The sequence below is a fragment of the Ambystoma mexicanum genome, chromosome 6q, assembly GCF_040938575.1.
Source record: "Ambystoma mexicanum isolate Mex_15411 chromosome 6q, UKY_AmexF1_1, whole genome shotgun sequence".
NCBI classification, from domain to species: Eukaryota; Metazoa; Chordata; class Amphibia; order Caudata; family Ambystomatidae; genus Ambystoma; species Ambystoma mexicanum.
Window position 1 is genome coordinate 851,385,613 of NC_090937.1, and position 18,936 is coordinate 851,404,548.

General features: G+C 44.7%; 4 non-coding genes and 4 pseudogenes across 4 annotated transcripts; all 8 read left to right on the top strand.

The window, feature by feature from the left end:
* Positions 1 to 1,857: 1,857 nt before the first annotated feature.
* Positions 1,858 to 1,966, top strand: LOC138517139 (small nucleolar RNA SNORA26; annotated as a pseudogene).
* A 2,809-nt stretch (positions 1,967 to 4,775) lies between these two features.
* Positions 4,776 to 4,907, top strand: LOC138517136 (small nucleolar RNA SNORA26; annotated as a pseudogene).
* Positions 4,908 to 6,260: 1,353 nt separating this feature from the next.
* Positions 6,261 to 6,380, top strand: LOC138517135 (small nucleolar RNA SNORA26). The gene has a single exon (XR_011282394.1). It is a non-coding gene; the product is annotated as a small nucleolar RNA SNORA26 (small nucleolar RNA).
* A 964-nt stretch (positions 6,381 to 7,344) lies between these two features.
* Positions 7,345 to 7,466, top strand: LOC138517147 (small nucleolar RNA SNORA26). Its single transcript, XR_011282397.1, has one exon. It is a non-coding gene; the product is annotated as a small nucleolar RNA SNORA26 (small nucleolar RNA).
* Positions 7,467 to 9,950: 2,484 nt separating this feature from the next.
* On the top strand, positions 9,951 to 10,093 carry LOC138517143 (small nucleolar RNA SNORA26; annotated as a pseudogene).
* A 6,528-nt stretch (positions 10,094 to 16,621) lies between these two features.
* On the top strand, positions 16,622 to 16,751 carry LOC138517137 (small nucleolar RNA SNORA26; annotated as a pseudogene).
* An 802-nt stretch (positions 16,752 to 17,553) lies between these two features.
* Positions 17,554 to 17,673, top strand: LOC138517132 (small nucleolar RNA SNORA26). Its single transcript, XR_011282392.1, has one exon. It is a non-coding gene; the product is annotated as a small nucleolar RNA SNORA26 (small nucleolar RNA).
* Positions 17,674 to 18,458: 785 nt separating this feature from the next.
* LOC138517142 (small nucleolar RNA SNORA26) lies at positions 18,459 to 18,580 on the top strand. The gene has a single exon (XR_011282395.1). It is a non-coding gene; the product is annotated as a small nucleolar RNA SNORA26 (small nucleolar RNA).
* The last annotated feature ends 356 nt before the right edge of the window (positions 18,581 to 18,936 follow it).

An 18,936-nucleotide genomic window follows, 5' to 3' on the forward strand; every position in this document is an offset into this window, starting at 1 on the left:
TTTCAATAATAATTTCTCTGAAAACAAAAAGATACACAACGGAGCGCAACTCGGTAATCTTCTGCTTTGGTCTATGACAGTTCACGTCTCCGATGAAAAGGGGGCAGTGCTTAAACTCCTGGAGGCTCATTGAGTGGTCAATACAAAACATTACAGACACCAACTCCCCATGGTAAGAGCCAATAGGAAGGCTCGCTTGTTGGACCAATGGGAACGAGAGATGAGCCCTGATGCCTTGTGGGTAAAAATCCCAAACGTCCTTGTTCACGTGGCAATGGCGACAAGAAGACTCAGAAGAGCGAGGTGCAAGCAGCGAAAGATGCACATTGTACCTGAACGTTTTTACAGAGCCCAGGTAATAAAGAAGGTCAGCCCTGGGTTTATGTATTGTTACCAGATCCGCTTATTATAAGAGACTTAAAGGAGCTTATCATTTGTGTCGGGTCGGTTTTTGTCCGCTTATTACCACCCGTAAGCGCGTAATGGGGGCAATAATCGGACACAACTTGCAAGGATCAGAATCACTTCACCGCCATGCACAATCTGCAACACCTTCTCTTATTATAATTACCTCGCACCCTTGGGTACTACTTAAACAGTCTGACACAAAGGAGATCCATTGTCGTTTGCAACTATGGGCTACTTTTTGATGGGTGCCAATTGATTGCCCCAGTCTGACCCCCAAAGGCACTCCAAAATCTTGTGGGTCGTGTACAGGAGACTAAGAGCTCTTTGAACAGTCAGTGGTGTGAGGGTAAAGGGTAGATGCGTGATGGGATGTGACATGATTGAAATGGGAGTCAACTTCGCCGTGGCTTATTGTCCCATCATACTGTGCCCAATACAGGGGCGAACAATATGTCCCACTAAAACCTAGAGCAGGACTTCTCAATTCTGTGCCGGATCCTGTCGTGAGACCCAACCCTTTCACTTGTCAGGCATGCTTCTCAAAATCTGCCGAGTGTATTCTACTCTACACGTATTCCACGAGCATGACACTGCAAGTCTCTATTACACCGGGAACGGCGTAAACCACATGGGTCAATCGTGTTGAGTGCTATCCTTGACAAACAAACGGTTTGTATTTCATGAAGTAGCTTCATTTAACTTGAATCTATTACTATGTTATTTTACTGGCAGTTCATGTGTGCTTGACCATGTATCGTTTCCTGAAGCATTTTTAAGTGATATTTTTTTCCGGTGTCGGGGAAGTGGGGGAATTAACTGCACTGCTTGAATTGTGTGGTGACGCGTGTTTCTATTACAGATGATGCCAAATGGAAGACTTCCGCTGTGGTGCTATTTTGTTACAAGGTATTTACATTATTTCCTAGGGTTATTTCTTGGATTACATATGTTTTTCATGAAAACTGCATCCTCGCCTGGCGAATCGCTCACATTTTTGGTTTAAAAAAAAAGTTCAATGTGCCTCCCGCTGTTAATACCGTGTAGGGTTACTTGGCATGTATGTAAGGTGTTAGACCAGGCCATTATGTCCTCTGAATAGGAATGGCGTGCCTCTTGTAATGGCACAACTACCTCTACTCCCTGTTTATGGTCTTAACAGCATGGCAGAACCGTTTAGTTTGAGTTAATGGTTTATTTGACACAAGCTACCATACTTGTGTGAATCCTTTCTGCGCCCAACTACTGCAGTTTACTGTGCAGTCTATTGGCTCCTTTGTATAAATCTCAAACTTGACTGGGGTGACTAAATGTCTGTTGTAAATCTCTGGATCACTGACTTGTTGAGCAGTTTGTGTTCTGAAATGCTCTAAAGGCCTATTTGCTTGAAGCAATTGCTTCTCTTTTTGTGGTCCAACTTCCACACTTTTCATCATCTGTCCCCTTCAAGCTTTGCCCATTCGAAGCTTCTCGTGCTTCGAAATGGCCAAATGGCAATTCTCACTAAAACCTGGGGTGGAGCTTTGATACTCTGCACTGGATCCTGTCGTGAGAAACATCCCACTCTGAAGTGTTTGGTGCTTGAATGTGTTTGGTAGCCGTCTGTATTGGTCAATTTCTAATTCTTCTGACCAGTGTATAATCTCGGCATGATTCTAACTACCCACACGAGTATTGAGCTATTTACTGCATTGTTTCTTTAGGAAGTGCTCGCAGCATTCAGCCGCGGGTACTCCACAAGTGTTTTATTCTTGGAGTAATGCATTTGTTTAAATGTGCCCAGTGAAGACCTTATCATGTATTGACTTTCCTTGTAGGTGACTGAGGACTCCATTGAAAAGCAGTTTATGTTCATCGGAAGGTAATGTGTACTCCGGGCTCACTTTCTATTTGCAATATCATAATGTGAATAGAATTCCTCGGCCTAGTCTGTACAAATTACCACTGACTGTTGGTAGCAATAACCAGTCTTTTGCATGGAGGAACCCTTTCTGAGCTCTATCCTTCTGTGTTGTATTAAGGTTATAGTTTTGGAGACGTAAACCTTTGTTGTCCTAATATTTGACATGTTAATTTATTGGTAATTTAGTACCCAACGTGGGGGGAGGGGGGGTGTGGTGGCCTCCCAGCCAATGGGGAGGCTCAGAACGTGGGCGTTACCAGCCGGTAATCCCGCCGCCCTGAGCTGCCTCGGGCTGTCGGTAGTCTTTCCTTCCCTCCCACCCCCACTTTTTTCTGTCAATATTTCCAATGGCAGCCATGGGAAGGGAAAACTGACTTTGTTTTTCCTTCCCTGGTGGCCATTTTATTGTTTCTGAATTTCTGAACATAACAAAAAATTACGGGCCGGGGTACTAATGAGCCCCTCGCAGGGGGCCATAACCACTGCAACTAATGCCCCGGTTTGCTTGGGCCCTGGGGGAATTACCTGACGTGGTAATGCCCCCTTGCTCGGGGCTTATTGCTTGACTAGTATTATCTGGCTACAGAAGATTCGGCAGTTTTAGGTGTACATTTCTTTTGTGGTAGGAGAGCATTATTTATGCAAATGATATCAAATTAAAGTTTGTGAATTTGCTACATTGGGGTGTCTAGCATGCAGAGACGATTTAGTTTGTCGTATGACTGCATTCGGAACAGAGGATGCCAATACCAACACCTTCTTCCTTAATGCTCCTTGTAACAAATCCCAACACGAACCCAGTTCAGCCAAGTTCAACCCATGAAGTAAAACTGGCTCTACCTTCCCCAGATAGTATTTAATTACTGTGGAAAGCCACACACTTTCCTCGTGGTGCGCTTCATGTGACCATAGATCATTCTAGCCTTCAGAAACCCTTTCCACATTTTGGGTGTCCTATCAAAAAGAGTATTCGTGAATGCCAACCAATGGATGCTAAGGTTGCCAAAGGTCTGCAATGTCGCACAAATATATATTAGTGTGTGGGCACAAGAGTGCAACCCTACCAGAGTCCAACCCTCACCGAAATATGCTGTGAGATTCATAACTAAGAGATGGGACAAGTTTTCTAGGCACCTCAAGCCCAAGAAGCTTATCCCACAAACTCCCTCACTGCACAATCGAATGACGAGGATAGATCAAGTGAGGTCATATAGACCTCCAACCTCCCCCCGACCCCTGTGTAGTTTTCACTTTGTGTAGATGTTTAAGCATCATAGCATTGAGCGAAGTTCCTATTTCCTGTTGAAAGCGATGTTGGATTTGCTTACCCTTAAAAGCAAGATGGAAACGCTTTGCTGGTGGAATCTCTAAGAGCAATGGCCTGTAATTCCCAGGCTCCTTTACATTGCCCTTCTTATAAATCGGAATGAGGGTAGACTCAGTCAATGAAAGAGGAACCGTATGGGTACGATACATTTCATCAAAATAAGGTTTAAGAAAATGGCCCAAGAATCTGTTTGGGTCATTAATAGACTCAAACCGTCTAGAGCACCTGGACCTGATGGTCTTCCACCTTTCCGTTTGAAAAAAGATAGTGTCCTTGGTATCCCAAGGACAACACTCCTCTGATATAGGATTTCTCAAGACATCAGCATAACACGAAGCCATAGAGGGAAGTATGACACATTTGTTTGTGAAGGAGACATGTTCTTGGATGACATCACCACTAGAAGCTTGGCTTGGAACTTTAATTTTGTTAATGCATGCTCAAAATTCCTTTGAGAGGTCCTCATCATGGACTGGTTCTCCCTAAGATAAAGTTTGCACTCTAAAGCCGTAACATTTTTTTGTGTTTGTGTCTCAAAATTCTTAGATTTCAGAAATTACTCATCAGTAAGATTCAGTCCCCTAAACCGTCTGATTGCACTTCATGTCTTTATGTGGTTCAAAATGTTGGATGTATCACCGCTGTACCCTCTCAGACGCACCCATCCTGGTACCCTACATAATACAAATATCCAAGGGCTGTTCACACAAAGTCAATGGGATCCGGCCCCCAAATGAATCCTTGCACCCCTCCACAAGCGGCACTGATAAATGTCTCACCAGTTTGTTATAGGCTCCTGTCCCAACGACATGAGACCATTTCTGCTGGGTTCAATAGGAATCATATGTACTGCTGCCTGTCTACATGACATGGCCCTCATCACAAAATGTATACAGAAAAGTCCTCTGATCCCAGAATCATACACAGACAATCGCTACACTTTGAACTGAGAAATTATGTAATAAAGAAGTAGTCCATCCTAGAGGTGCTCATACCCGGGGGATCTGCTGTGCCATCACGTGGTTGCCTTTTAGGACGCACAGACTAAACTCATGCCCTAATCCAGAGTTATTTTAGAGACTACCCGTTTGTTACAAAGTGGAACGTCTGGTTTAAAAAAAAAAATAACTTTGCTTTCAGTTCCCCTTTTAAATGTGCACTCTTAGCCCACAATGCTTTGTAGTGGGCAACACAGGAGGGGAGAGTATTTCTCACTAAAACCTGGAGCAGAGCTTCTCCACTCGGTGCCGGATCCTGTCGTGAGACACAACCCTTTCATTTGTCAGGGGTGTTTCTCAAAAGCCAGGTGTACTTTTTCATTGCTACTCAACTCATGAGGCTGCAAATCTCTACCACTTGCACCTAAGCTCAAACTATCTGGATTTGACTTATCTATTACTATTGTAATTTTGCAGGCAGTTCATGTATGTTTATAACCATGCATAGTTTCCTGAAGCATTTTGAAACAGAAAACTGCACGTTGTGGTAACACTTGTTTCTATTACAGATGATGCCAAAAGGAAGACTTGCGCTGTTGTTTTTTGTTACAAGGTATTAAGCGGATCTATTGGATTCCATCTTTTTAATATGAATTTCAGCCTCGACTGACAAATCGCTGACATTGGTGTCGTTTTTTAAATCCATGTGCCTACCACGGTTCAGCTGCCCTTAAATGTCAAGTAACCGAACCCAATAGTCTTTAACATGTTGACTGAAACATGCCATTATTTCCTCTGTATACTTCTTGCAATAGCACAAGGGTTTATTATGTGATTAGATTGAGTGCTCTACTTTAGCCCGCGTCACTCCTAGATAGGACTGTGATGTAAGCATGCACCACCCTTAAATGGAATACTTTTTTAGCCGCCTCGCACCCAGATAGAATGTGAACATTAGCATGAGCCACACCTAGATGGAATTAAATAGAATACTCATATGTAGGCTGCGTCACACCTAGATAATGTGAATGTTAGCATGTGCCACACTTAGATGGAATATTTAACTTAAGCCTGCGTCACACCTAGATAAGATATTGAAGATTAACAATTGCCACACAGATGGAATGGCGAATGATAGCTAGCACCATACCTAACTGCAAGGACAGCAATGCCAATTAACCACTTCACTGCATACACCTCTCAAACTGTAGCCAAACACAACCACAAACCTACAGCACAGCAACCTGCACAGACTTCTACACTGCAACAAGACAAACCACACATAGACTTGCACAACAGCACACGATTACTACTGACCGTAAAACGCCCCACGCCCAGCCAACGGACCCACCGGGCTGAAACTGCCAAAAGCACATAACTGCTCTCTTGCACTTTTTCACCTTACTCCCACTAACTCGTCCCCGCCCTTCCCTTTTTTCAGAGCCGCCAGGGGACCACTCCGGTGGTGATAGTGCACGGTACAAATATCCTTTAACATTAACCCTACTCTTTTATAATCCTTTCGGCTCCCAAACCGCTGCAGTTTGTCCGTTGAATCTCTCAAATTAATCTGTTGTAAATGTCTGGATCACGTACTTGCTGCAGTTCAGTTTGTGTTCTGAGCACTGCTCTCGAGGCCTGCTATTTGCTTGAAGCAATTGCTCCTTTTTTCTGTCCCCTTCAAGCTTTGCCCATTCGAAGCTTCTCGTGCTTTGAAATGGCCAACACAGAGGGGAAGAGCACTTCTCACTAAAACCTGGAGTGGAGCTTTGATACTCTGCACTGGATCCTGTCGTGAGACACATCCCACTCATGTGAGATTAAAATGTTGTTTGGTACTTTGATATGAACTGGTTGAGGGGGGGTACTAGATCTTAGTAACATCCGTATTTGTCAATTTCAATTCCCTGAAGTGTAAGGTCTCATACGATCCTTGACGGCCCAGACTTCAAGCAGTAGGCGATTTACTGCTTTGCCTTGTTTAGCATTTCTTTGGAAATTATTCCCCAACATTCAGCTGTGGGTACGCCAGCAGCCTGTTATCCATGCAATAAGATTTTTATTGTTTAAGTGTGCTAGTTAAAACTTTTTGTCCTGTTTTTGGCTTTCCATGTAGGTGTGGCGTGAATTTCCAAAACGGACAACTCCGTTGTAAAGCACTCATGTTCATTAGAAGGTAATGTGTTTGCTGCTTTCTATTGACAATATCGAGTAGTAAATTTGCCCTGTCAGCTCATGGCGCATCCTTTGCTTAAAAGGCCGTCTGCTCCTTGAATACAATCTTGGATTGCCATATTTAAAGAATTGTACCAAGTTGGAATGCCTCGGCCCTGCTAGTCATCTAACGCCACTGAAACGGTTGGTAGCCATAACCCGTTTTTTTTGTATGTAGGGACTCTTTCTTGGGTCTAGCCTTCTGTCATGTTAAGGTCAGTCGTTTTGCAGATAGTTTGGAGAGTAAACCTCTGTCCTAATATTTTTCACATTCATTTATTTGAAATCTAGTATTACGTGACTCTGAAGCCTTTGCCGTTCTAGTTCTCAAAGCAGCTTGTAAATTAGCTACATTGGGGCATGCTTTCTGCCTTCTAAGCATAGTGGACCGCCACCACTCGCTGCAAATTTAATTGCAATTTTTAAAGCTGTCATGAGCGTCTAAATGGCTAGTTTCAATCAGTTGGGCAGTAAAGCGCAGGGGGTGTTCAATTGCATTTCTTAAATTGTGTTGGAAGCTTTAAAAAGAGCAATGTTCCCATAACCCTCTTCAAGCTTTGCCCACTTAAAGGTTCACCATGCTTTCTAGTGGCCAATACAGGAGGGGAGAACAGTTCCTGCTAATTCCTTGAGTGGAGCCCCCAAAACTCCTCTCTGTAACATGTTGTGGGGCACAACGCTTTTTGTAGAAAATGTCCTTGCATCGCAGATTTTGTGACTCATTTATTCTTTGACTCTGTCCACTTATGTGCTAAACATTCATCAAGGTTTTCTTGGATGCTTCAGTAGAAGGCTTGAGAACTTGGTTTGCCTGAGGTGCCGTACTTGGTACAGTGATCAATTGATCATGGAAGATGCATTTAGAAATGAGAATTATTGACACTACTAGGAATCGAAGCCAGCTACATTCTGGCATGGGTTATTGGCAAATTCTTTAGTCCTTGTTAGTATGGGATTTATAAAGCGTAAACCTAGCCTGGAGCAATGTGCTGTGGGGGGCCCCCCAGGGTTAACAAGTGAGGTTCAGGGGGTAGCAAACTACCACAAGACTGGTGATCTTTCTTATCCCGCCTCCCCACTCTTCGATAAGGTTCTGTAATTAAAGACTAGGGCAGTGTAAATAGTTGCAGGGTAGTCACTGGGGAAGGGGAATCTGGATTTTTTTTTTTTTAAAACCTGCGTCAAGTTGGCCTGACCCAAAACGCTCAATTTGGAACCAGTTAAAGTCTGCCTCTATAGATGGCCTACCGCTTTCACCATGTGCTGGCAGGTTCCCACGTGACTTTATTTAACTTCTTGTATTGGCTATGCTTTGCATACTTCGCTTTCAAAAGTTTTAATGTTTCTATTTGAGGTGCAAATTGGTAATGTATTTTTTTTTTTCTTCCAGGTAGGTAAGCTTCGAGCAGTGGATTGCGGGAGTAAACATGAAGATCCTCTATTGAATGTATGACTATACATTTTAATCTTTGCATTGGAGATGCAGGGGAATTTATTTCCTTTTTGTTCCCTAATTGTATGTTATGCTGCTTTTAGTGGTCTATTGCTGTTGAAGTAATGTTTTCTCGCTTAATGGCTAAGTTGATTGATCCTTTTCAAGAATCCTGACACCTGCTCTATGGTAGCAGAGCATCAAGCGGGCATATATGTAGAGTTGTGAAGGCAAACGCAGCCTTCTTCCAGAACAGTCTCAATGCCTAGTTAAAAGGCAGATTTTTAATAAGGTTTGAAATTGCCATCAACAATTGTTTGCCTGTTGGTTACCTAGAGCATCTTTTGTTCGGGGTTCTCCCTGCCACCTCACCTGGTACTACCTTAACACGCTGAATGATTGTATGACGGAATAATGGGGCGCACCCTGACATTTAGTAGTTACCCAGATATAATGGTTTGCACTTTAGGTGTGATTGCGCCGATCTATCCTCCCCACATGGGAGCAAAAGAAGCAAATGCACAGTCTTTTCCAATGTTGTCATTAAAAAAAAAATCTGACGTTTCTATCATTGGTACCTGCATACATAGGATAGGGATAGTGTGCAGCTACACCCGTCAAAGCCCATTTTCGAATTCGAAAAACAGCAAATGTACCTCCTTCCCCGAGGAGTCTTTGCATTTACCAGTGTTGTAAATCGCCATGGTCAAATAATGATTCGAGCCCATCATTCTTGTGGGCAGTCCTAAGTTGGAGGTTACCTGTGCGTTTCTGCAATAGCCTGCTAAAACACAACTTTCCGACAGCGAGGCTCTGCCTTCAACAGTGTCAACTGAATCCCAATTATATGTAATTGTGTGTTAGTATGAGTAATATGAAGCATATGTAGTTTGATAAGGTGGTCTTTGTGGAAAACCCGATTAAACTGACCAAACCCCTTTTGGAACTTTGTTTCTACTCTCTACTTTGTAGCCCTTTTGTCTTCTATTGGCGTTTGGGACTGTTTAACCCAAAGTAAACTATTTTGCCCTATCCCTAGAAATCCCGCTGTCCTCTCTGAAGTCATACCACCTTCCCAAGAGGCAGGATATACCCTGAGGGGATAAGAAGTGGCCCAGTCTTTTTTTTGTTCCGGACCATCGTGGTCGCACCAGGGTGGTAATCACTGGACCTTGCTGCAGGGCAGACTGGAGAGAGGTCATTGGAGTGGATTAGCCCAGAAGAATATAATCATGTGGACGGGAGATCGCTGTTTTTGTGTTTTAGATTTTGAAAGAATATGGTGCTTTATTTTATGCTTCATAATTGTTGCGTTGCTCTTGAGTTACTGCATGTGCTATACAAACTTGTGCGAGAAAGAATATGTAAGGCTGCTTATACAGATGGTGCACTGCTCGTCTGTACCCTCATGCTGTTTGCGAAACCAACGTGATTTTGACTGTCTGCAGTTTGCTGCTCAGCCGTGTTGTTCATTTGCCCATGTTGCCATTAAACATGTTCTATGACGCGCGGGTCTCTGCAGACTTGGCGCTAGCTGTTAGACTAAGTAACTTGGTCTCTTGGATCAGTGCTCACATGTTGTTTGTGCGCCTCTGGCGTATTTAAAGGGTTCGTGTTAGTGGCAACTGGCATGCAAACCTTTGTCATGGTAATACAAAATGCTTGAAACGCTCCTCAACCGTGGTTGCTTTTAAGACGCGTGAACTAACTTTTTTTTTTTAAAAACTTTAAGTCCCCTTTTAAATGTTCACTCTTAGCCCACCATGCTTTGTAGTGGCCAACAGGGGGGGGGGGGGGGGGGGTAGAACATTTCTCACTAAAACCTGGAGCAGAGCTGATCCACTCTGTGTCGGATCCTGTCATGAGACACAACCCTTTCACTTGTCGGACCTGATTCTCAAAATCTGCGGAATGTTGTTTTTCATTGCTACTCTATGCATATTCCACAAGCATGACGTTGTGGGTCTGTAGCATACTGGAAGGGTCTAAACCAATTGAGCTCATTTATGTTCAGTGTTTTCCTTTGACACATAAACCGGCCGTGTTTGATTCTTTGTATTCGACTTCCGTCTGTTGCTTTTGTAATTTAAATATAACTTTTTTTTTGACACAAACTATCCTACTTGTGTCCGTTCGTTCTTTTCCCAAACTGCTGTCAGTTGGCTCCTTTTGTATATATAAAAAAAAAATCTTTGTGCGTGGGGGAGTGGGTTAATAAATGTCTGGACCACTGACTTGCTGAACAGTTTCCGTTGGTGTTCTAAAATTTGCTTGGAGCAATTTCTCCTTTTTTGTGCCCCGCCCCCGAACCACCCTCACTGGTCCCGTTCAAGCTTTTCCCCATTTATTAAAGCTTCTCATGCTTTGAAATGGCAAACACAGAGGGCAATGGCACTTCTCTCCCCCTCCTGGAGTTGACCTTCGATACTCTGCACTGGATCCTGTCATGAGGCACATCCCACTCACGTGAGATTAGTGTTTGGTGCTGTGATGTGAACCAAGGGGCTACTAGAAGTTAAAGTTACCGTCTGTATTTGTCAATTTTTATTGTGTAAAATCTCATACTTATCCATGACAACCTGCTCTTTATGCATTACACTATGAACGCTCTCCCAACTTTCAGCTGTGTACCCCAGCAGGGTTTTGTGCTTGGAATACATGATTTCTTGTTTAAATTGCTTGTGAAAACGTTTTTTTGTCCTTTTTGTAGGCTTTCCATTTATGTGTGGCATGAATTTCAAGAACGGATCACTCCATTTTGAAGCGTAGTCAATGTTCCTTAGAAGGTAATATAATGTGCATGCCACTGTTCACTTTCTATTAACAATATTGTAATCCTAATGAGTAGTCTATTTGGCCAGTTACTAGCCCATGGGCCATCCTTTGTTTTTAGAAGTCCTTCCACACCATGGCAACGAATAAGATGGCTGATTGCCACATTAAAACAATTGTACCAAGTTAGGATGCCATGGCCATGCTGGTCCTGTGCAAAATACCACTCAAATGGGTTGTAGCCATAACCTATTTTTTTGCATGGTTGAATCATCAGAGCCCTAGCCTGCTGTCATGCCAATTGTAGTTATCCTTTGTCCCAATTTTTCACATTTGCATATTTGAAATCTAGTATTGTGTGACTAGGAAGACGTTGCAGTTCTAGATGTTATATTGGGTGGAATTTGAATATCACCTACTGCCATCGGTGTGACCTTGGAAGCGCTGGGGTGGATAAACGCCCATTGGAAGACTTAAATCTGTTATGAAAGTGGTTCATTTATTGCCAAATCTAAGGTTGGCAGACTTTCTAGGTATCTGACAACCTGTATTCCTAGGCAAGAGCTGTGTGAACAGCTGGACTGTTTGTGTGCAGCGTGGCTGTATTTTACGAGTCGTGCACAAGGGAGGAGGGGGGTGAAGTAGGTCTGATGTGTTAGTTTTAGTCATGCGGGTTTGACTTCTGTGACAAGAATCCAAGTGGCAAACTTGTAATTGGGGGGGGGGGGGGGAACTGAAGCTGCAAAATGCAATTGTAGCACATTATCCCAATGGCAAGATTCAAACTGGCCAACCTATATTGGAAATCCTCGGAGGCAAGTATAACTGCAGAGATTCTAAGTAGCAAACCAATATTGGGAATGCTCAAGTACAACTCAGTTGCTAACAGTGCCTTCCCTAAACTGATTTCGTATGAACTTTCTTGTATTTTATTCATTTAAAGGTACAAGAGAGATATTGCAAGTTCTCGTCCTTGTTTTATTGTGCTTCACTTCTGGCCATTGTCATCAGTGAGCCTACTTGTTTCGAATTTTGCTTTTCCTCAGGGCTCAAAACGTTGCTACTTGCTGGGTTAGCAATTGGTTTATTCAAAAGAACAACTTCAGGCAATCAGAACGGAGAAACATGCAATACCCGTTGGTTAACATTTGCTTCTGGAACACCAAAAAGATGTGAAAGAAATAGTTTGTACAAGACCTCAGATGTAATTTATTTGTTTGCTTGTTAGGTACTTGTACAGTAAGGAAATACTGTTTGAAAGTGCCCACAGGGCAAGAGGGAGTAGATGTGGGAAATGCATAAAACACATAATATTTAAGAGCAGTGGGGGAAAAGGAAGAGGACGAACCTACTTTGCCTTTTCAGAACGTGCAAGTGCAGCAAGGAAGAGGAGGTTTGGGGGGGGGGGGGGGGGTGTGGTTAAACGCTGGGGAGGCTGAGCCACAGATTAAGTGCTAGAATGTTACTCGGCTAATGCAATGGGTACCTATAACTTTCCAAGCACCCTTCCACCCCTCATGCCGTTCCTACCTCCACAAAACTACTGTAAACACCCAACATCCCTGCACTTCCACTATTGCCAACACACAGCACATGCAGCTATGGTCCCTGCAGAAGCCCATGGTTGTCGCACTGCCTCACCCCACCGTGTTCCTGCCAGTGCTCAATACGGATAAAGCACCAGTATGCCTCAATCCTTATGTTATTTTGCAGACGCCCCCACCCCGTTCCTGTCTGCACCCCAGGAGAAGGGAGCAGCAGTGAGCGAATAACACTTCCATTCTATGCACCCCAGTGCTATAAACAGTGTTGCTATTCCATGGGTTCTCAAGTCCAAGGCTTCCATGTGTGCCCTGAAGGCCCATGCTGACAACCACCTGGCCTGCAGTCCACGTACTACCATGCCATTTCTAAGTCCGGACTGTACACCAGAATCTCCATCTGGATACCGCTTCCCTGACCTATTCACATGCAACTCTTTCCTGTGTCACAAGAACCCAAGCAAGGTGGTCTTCCACAAATGTATGAACCCTGCCAATATGCCTTCAACTACATGTTGGTCACCATCCCCTCTCCTTGTATGCACCCTCATTAATGCCAGGTCTGTCATCATCCATGTACTTTACATCCACAAGCTCAAAACCACCACCACCACCATTTTGACATCATGGCCATCACAGAAACGTGGCACTCACCATCTGTCGGCCTGGCACTTTTCCATCGCAATCCCTATTCAGCGGCGACTGGACAGGCTGTAAAGGAGGCCGTGTTGCCTTCATATATAAAGACTTGATCCCACTTGCATCCATCACTGCATTACCCATTCCACACTGATCTATAATTGCCAAAATAAGTTGCTCACCCAAATTCTCCCTCGGTCTACCTGCTCTACGTTCCCCTCCCCCTTCCCTCCTCCCACCACTTCGAAGATGATCCAAGTCCTCGCTGCTAACCACAAGCCTAAAACACAGCTTTTGGTCCTGGGGGACTTCAGTCTTGGTTTTAATGGCCTGTTGGGTCTCATTCCTGGCCAAAGCTACCTCCACTATTAGCTGCACCCAATGGATCCCTGACCCCACACATTCCAAAGGATGCCCATTCGACTGGTTACTAGACCATACTTGCAACATATCTGTAGTCTCCAATGGACTGACCACAACTGTGTATTTCCGCTATCCTTATGCCACAGGCACAACCCCCCCCACCCACCCCCTTATCGGCCACATTAGCAAGTAACTCCTGCAATGTAGTGACTGCCTTCTACCGCTGCTAATCACGAAGCTCCCAACTCGCCACAATATCAACCTCTTGGTGAAGCAATACAATTCCTTACGGACACAGTTGAGTCACTAGCGCCCCTCAAACATACAAACAAAAAACACAAGCTCCTGGTTCACCACCCCTGGCAGAAGGAACCCACCACAACCAATAAGGCCCTATTCTGAAACGTCTACAAAATATAAACCAGCTATCCACACAGCCAAAGGAGCATCCTACAATAACAGCATAGTGGAAGCATCCTTCATGAATTAAATTCCCCTACTGCGCCCCCATCTGTCAACAAAGACCATACCTGGTGCAGCAGCATCCAAGGTGCCTTTAACAGACAAAATCGCCAAACTACGAAGTAAAATTAAAGCTAAATCTGACCTAATCACCTACAGCCTGCCACAATGCCCCCTAATGTCTTCCCCCACCCACATCTTTCATGTCAAGCACCATCTCTGAGCCTGACCTGGCCTTGTGAAGGGCCTCAAACCCTCCCAATGCAAAGGCGATATGTCCCGCAACCTTAGTGGAGTGAGCGGTTCCATGCATGGTTTAACTAATTATGGTCACTCTCGACCCTTAAATAATTCTGGATCACCCCCCTTGCTAAACTCACTTGACCCAGCCATCCACATAACTACCGACACGTTGGCACTGTCCCATTTCTCCTGAATATCCCAGATAGTTGCCTACACACGCATCTAAGCATTTTTAGAAGACACCCTGTCCTCAGTCTGGCTTCTGCCGCTGGCATGGAACCGCAACTTCACTCCTTGACATAAAGAATTTAAATGATGCAGGAGAACTCTCTCTGGCTTCTTTTTGATCTCTCAGCAGGGTTTAATCTCGTGGTTCACAAAACCTTATGCCACCATCTGGCATCAGTAACACGTTTCTCACCAGAAGCTGCCAGCTTCCTCGTCAATGGAAAATTGAGAGCTTTCACAGGAAAGGCCTCATCCACCTCCTGACTCTACCTCTGGTGTCTTGGAAAGTGTCTTCTCCCACCCTCTACAGCATTTATTCAAAACTGGGCAGTGGGGGTTGTAGATAAGACTCGTGGGGAATTGGAGTTGGACCCTGGTGATGGTGGGGAAATTGCAGTAGGACCAGGTTGGGTTCTGGCGGGAAGGTTTGGTCCTGTAGTGAGGTGGCAGGGTTTGGGATCTGGGTTGGAGAGGGGCGAAGCAAGGGGGGGGGCTGCTATGGTCTGGGTCTTGGCATTTGGGTGGGAGGGGGCTTGGGTTTTGGCCAGGGCTGCTCTTGCTGCCTTAAGGGGAGTATGGGTTGGTGTTTGGGGGTGCTATGTTGCTTGGGCGAGGTGTGAGCAGAGGGTGCAGGTGAGCAGATTTTGGGGGTGGGGTTGGTCCTGGGGATCCTGGGTCACTGGGCGGTCTGGAATATTCCAGCGGTCTGTTTTCTGCTACCACTCAGTGTTGCCGCTCTTGTTTGAGCAGTGCGGTGTAGGAGGCTGGGAGGATGGCATGTGCGTTCTGGAGTGCTGAGATGGGTTGTGGTAGGGGTCTCAGGCCTATTTGTGTGTGCGGCTCTTGATTTGGGCAGTGTGGCCTGGTGTCTAACCTATGGGCAGTGTACATCAGATTGTACATCAGATTATGTGACTGGGTAGAGGCAGCACGTCCAACTGAGTTACCAGGGGCCTGATTATAAGTGTTTCATAATGGTGCAATCCCATTGGAAACCACTCTGTGAATCCAGCTTTAGATGCCTACTGTCCGTAGTAGCACCTGGATTTGGGACACCTGGATAGAGGCCAAAATAAGGGTTGGGGGTGTATGGCAATACAGGCAGTGGCTATAAGGTTTGGGATAGCAGGGCATATGGGTACGTGCCTTTTTGCTGCGAGTACAAATGGTGCTACTTGACTATAAATGATATATGGTTCATTTGGCCTAGGTGTTGGATGTGGCTAAAATTAATGCACAACTGACTATACGTTTTAAAATATTTTGGGATAAGATGGGTTGGACAGTCTAACGGGGAGCAGTAATTGCTGGTCCCCAACTACCCCCCCCACCCAGCCTACCAAGTCATTCGCTGCTGGTTGATGGCTGCAGGCTAACACTGTAGCCGCTTCTTCAGGAGCTGCCCTTTGCCAGAAAGTGCAGCAACAGACGGTGGGCTGCCCTAGAGTACTGAATTTAAGAAGTAAATATGCCAATCAACGGGACTGGGTAGGCAAGAGGAGTGGAACCAGAAAGGGGCTCGGATTGTGGGGGGGGGGGGGATGGGGAAAGGACTTGCTGTAACAGGTGATTTTGCAATTTAAATCATCCACTGGGGCACAGACCTTACCCCACGAGGAGGCGGCTAGTTTTGCAAGAGCAATGTTATGCAAACTTATGCGAGAAAGATGGGGGGGGGGGGGGGGGTTTGGTGGCCTGTGAATCTTGACACACGTTTCTGATCGAGGAATATGATACATTGGTTGGTCAGTACCCTACCCCCGTGCTGTATTGCACAACCTGACTTGTCGGTGCAGCCTGCTGCACAGTTGCAGTGTCTGATCGCCCTTGTTGCCATTAAACATTTCTATGCCTCATGGATCTTACGTTACTCTAGCGGTTAGGCCGAGCCACTTAGTTTCGTGGGTCCGTGCTCGGGTGTTTGTTCCTCGGGGGTTGTGCCACTGACTCATTTATTTTAGCCAAAGGGTAGCTTTTGCAGTAACTGCCACAGGTACGTCTTCTGTTCTGTTAATGCAAAAAGCTTTAACTGCATTGTGCCATCACGTGGCAGCCTTTTAGAATGCGCAGACAACTCATGCCCTGATCCAGAGTTATTTTGGAGACTACCCGTTTTACGAAGTGGAACGCCCGGTTTTTGTAATTTTGCCTTCAGTCCCCTTTGAATGTGCACTCTTAGCCCACCATGCTTTGTAGTGCCAACACAGGAGGGGAGAATATTTCTCACTAAAACCTGGAGCGGAGTTTCTCCACTCTGTGCCGGATCCTGTCGTGAGACACACTTTCATTTGACAGTCTTTGAGACGCATGTGTTTTTCATTGCTACTCTACTCATGGTGTTGCAAATCTCTAGTATATTCGGAAGGGCGTACACCCCCTGTGAGCTCAAGTTCAATTATGTAAAGTGCTTTCCTCTAGATATACTGTCAGGATTTGACTTTCATATTTTACAGGCAGTTCATGTATGTTTATAACCATGCATAGTTTCCTGAAACATTAAGTAGTATATTGTTTGGGCTGGGGGATAACGGGGGTGATTGAGTTACAATGCACTGTTTGAACATTGTAGTAACACTTTTCTTTTCTATTACAGATGATGCCAGATGGACGACTTGCGCTGTCGTTTTTTGTTACAAGGTATTTTCTTCATGCCCCAAGCGCACCTATTCGATTCCATTCTCTTTTTCATTTGAAAATGGCAGCCTCGCCCGACGAGTCGCTCACATTGGTGTGGATTTTTAAATCCATGTGCCTGCCACTGTTCAACTGCCCTTAAATGTCAAGTAATCGAACCCAATAGTCTGTAACGTGTTAACTGAAACCGAGCCATTATTTCCTCTGAATGCTTCTTGCAATCGCACACCCGACTTGTTTATAATTCTGTCTGCTCCTGAACCACTGCAGTTTATTGTGCTGTCAGTTGGCTCTTTCAAATTAATCTGTGTGCTGTAAATGTTGATCACTGACCTGCTGCAGTACAGTTTGTGTTCTTAACTCCGCTCTAGAGACCTGCTATTTGCTTGACACAATTGATCCTTTTTTGTGGTCCAATTTCCCCATTTTCCATCATCTGTCCCCTTCAAGCTTTGCCCATTCGAAGCTTTTTGTGCTTTGAAATGGCCAACACAGAGGGGAAGAGCACTTCTCACTAAAACCTGGAGTGGAGCTTTGATACTCTGCACCGGATCCTGTCGTGAGACACATTTCACTCAATGTGAGATTCAAATGTTGTTGCTTGGTGCTTTGATGTGAACTCGGGGGCAACTAGAATTTAAAGTGATCGTCTGTTTGTCAATTTCTAATTCCTCTGACAAGTCTAAGATCTTGGACTAACCTTGACAACCCATACTTTAAGTATTCAGCAATTACTGCATTGCCTTGTGTAGCATTTTTGTTCAGCTGCTGGTACGCCAGCAGTGTTTTATACTTGCAATACGTGATTTATTGTATTGAATGTGTTTTGATCACGTTTTTGTCCTGTATTGGATTTCCATGTAGGTGTGGCGTGAATTTCAAAAATGCACAACTCCTCCAAAGCAGCCCATGTTCATTAGAAGGTAATGTTGCCTTTCTCTTAACAATATGTCAACTTGCCCAGTCACTAACCCATGGACCATCCTTTTCTTAAAAGGCAGTCGGCTCCTTGACCATCAATACAATTGTGGATCAGTTGGATGCCTTGGCCATGCTAGTCCTGTACAAAATGCCACTCTCACAATCACTTATTTGAAATCTAGTATTCCGTGACGCAGTTTGTGAATTTGCTACATTGAGGCATGCTTAATCTGTAGGCTGCCTGCCTATGTAAGCATGATGGACCACCACTCTCTGCTTATTGCAATTTTTCAAGTGTCCATGAGCGTCCTAAACTACTTGCAACCCCAGGTGTCATCAGTTGGGCAGTAAAGCTTGAGGGGGATGTTCAATTGCATTTCTTAAATTGTGTTGGAAGCTTTAAAAAGAGCAATGTTCCCATAACCCTCTTCAAGCTTTGCCCACTTAAAGCTTCACCATGCTTTGCACTGGCCAATACAGGAGGGGAGAACAGTTCCCACTAATTCTTGGAGTGGAGCTCCCAAAACTCCTCTCTGTAACATGTTGTGGGGCACAACACTTTTTGTCTAATGTCCTTGCATCACACATCTAGTGAATCATTTAATCTGTGTGCCACTGTCCACTTGTGCTAAACAAAGTCCTCTGTTTTTAAGATGTTAAGTAGGATTATGTAAACTTGGAGCCACCATTGGGGCAAAACTGGACAAAACTGGGGCAAAACTGGACTATCATTCAAAATAATGCTTTCAGGGCAGTGCTGAGCATTTCCAAAAGGGAGCACATCTCCCACGCTAGGTGTGATGCCCACTGGCTCCCAGTCAAGGAATGTATTCTGTTCCATAACCCATAAATGCCTCTCGCTCACAGCCCCGTCATACCTTTCAGAAAAAATAAGCAGGAATACTTCATCCAGA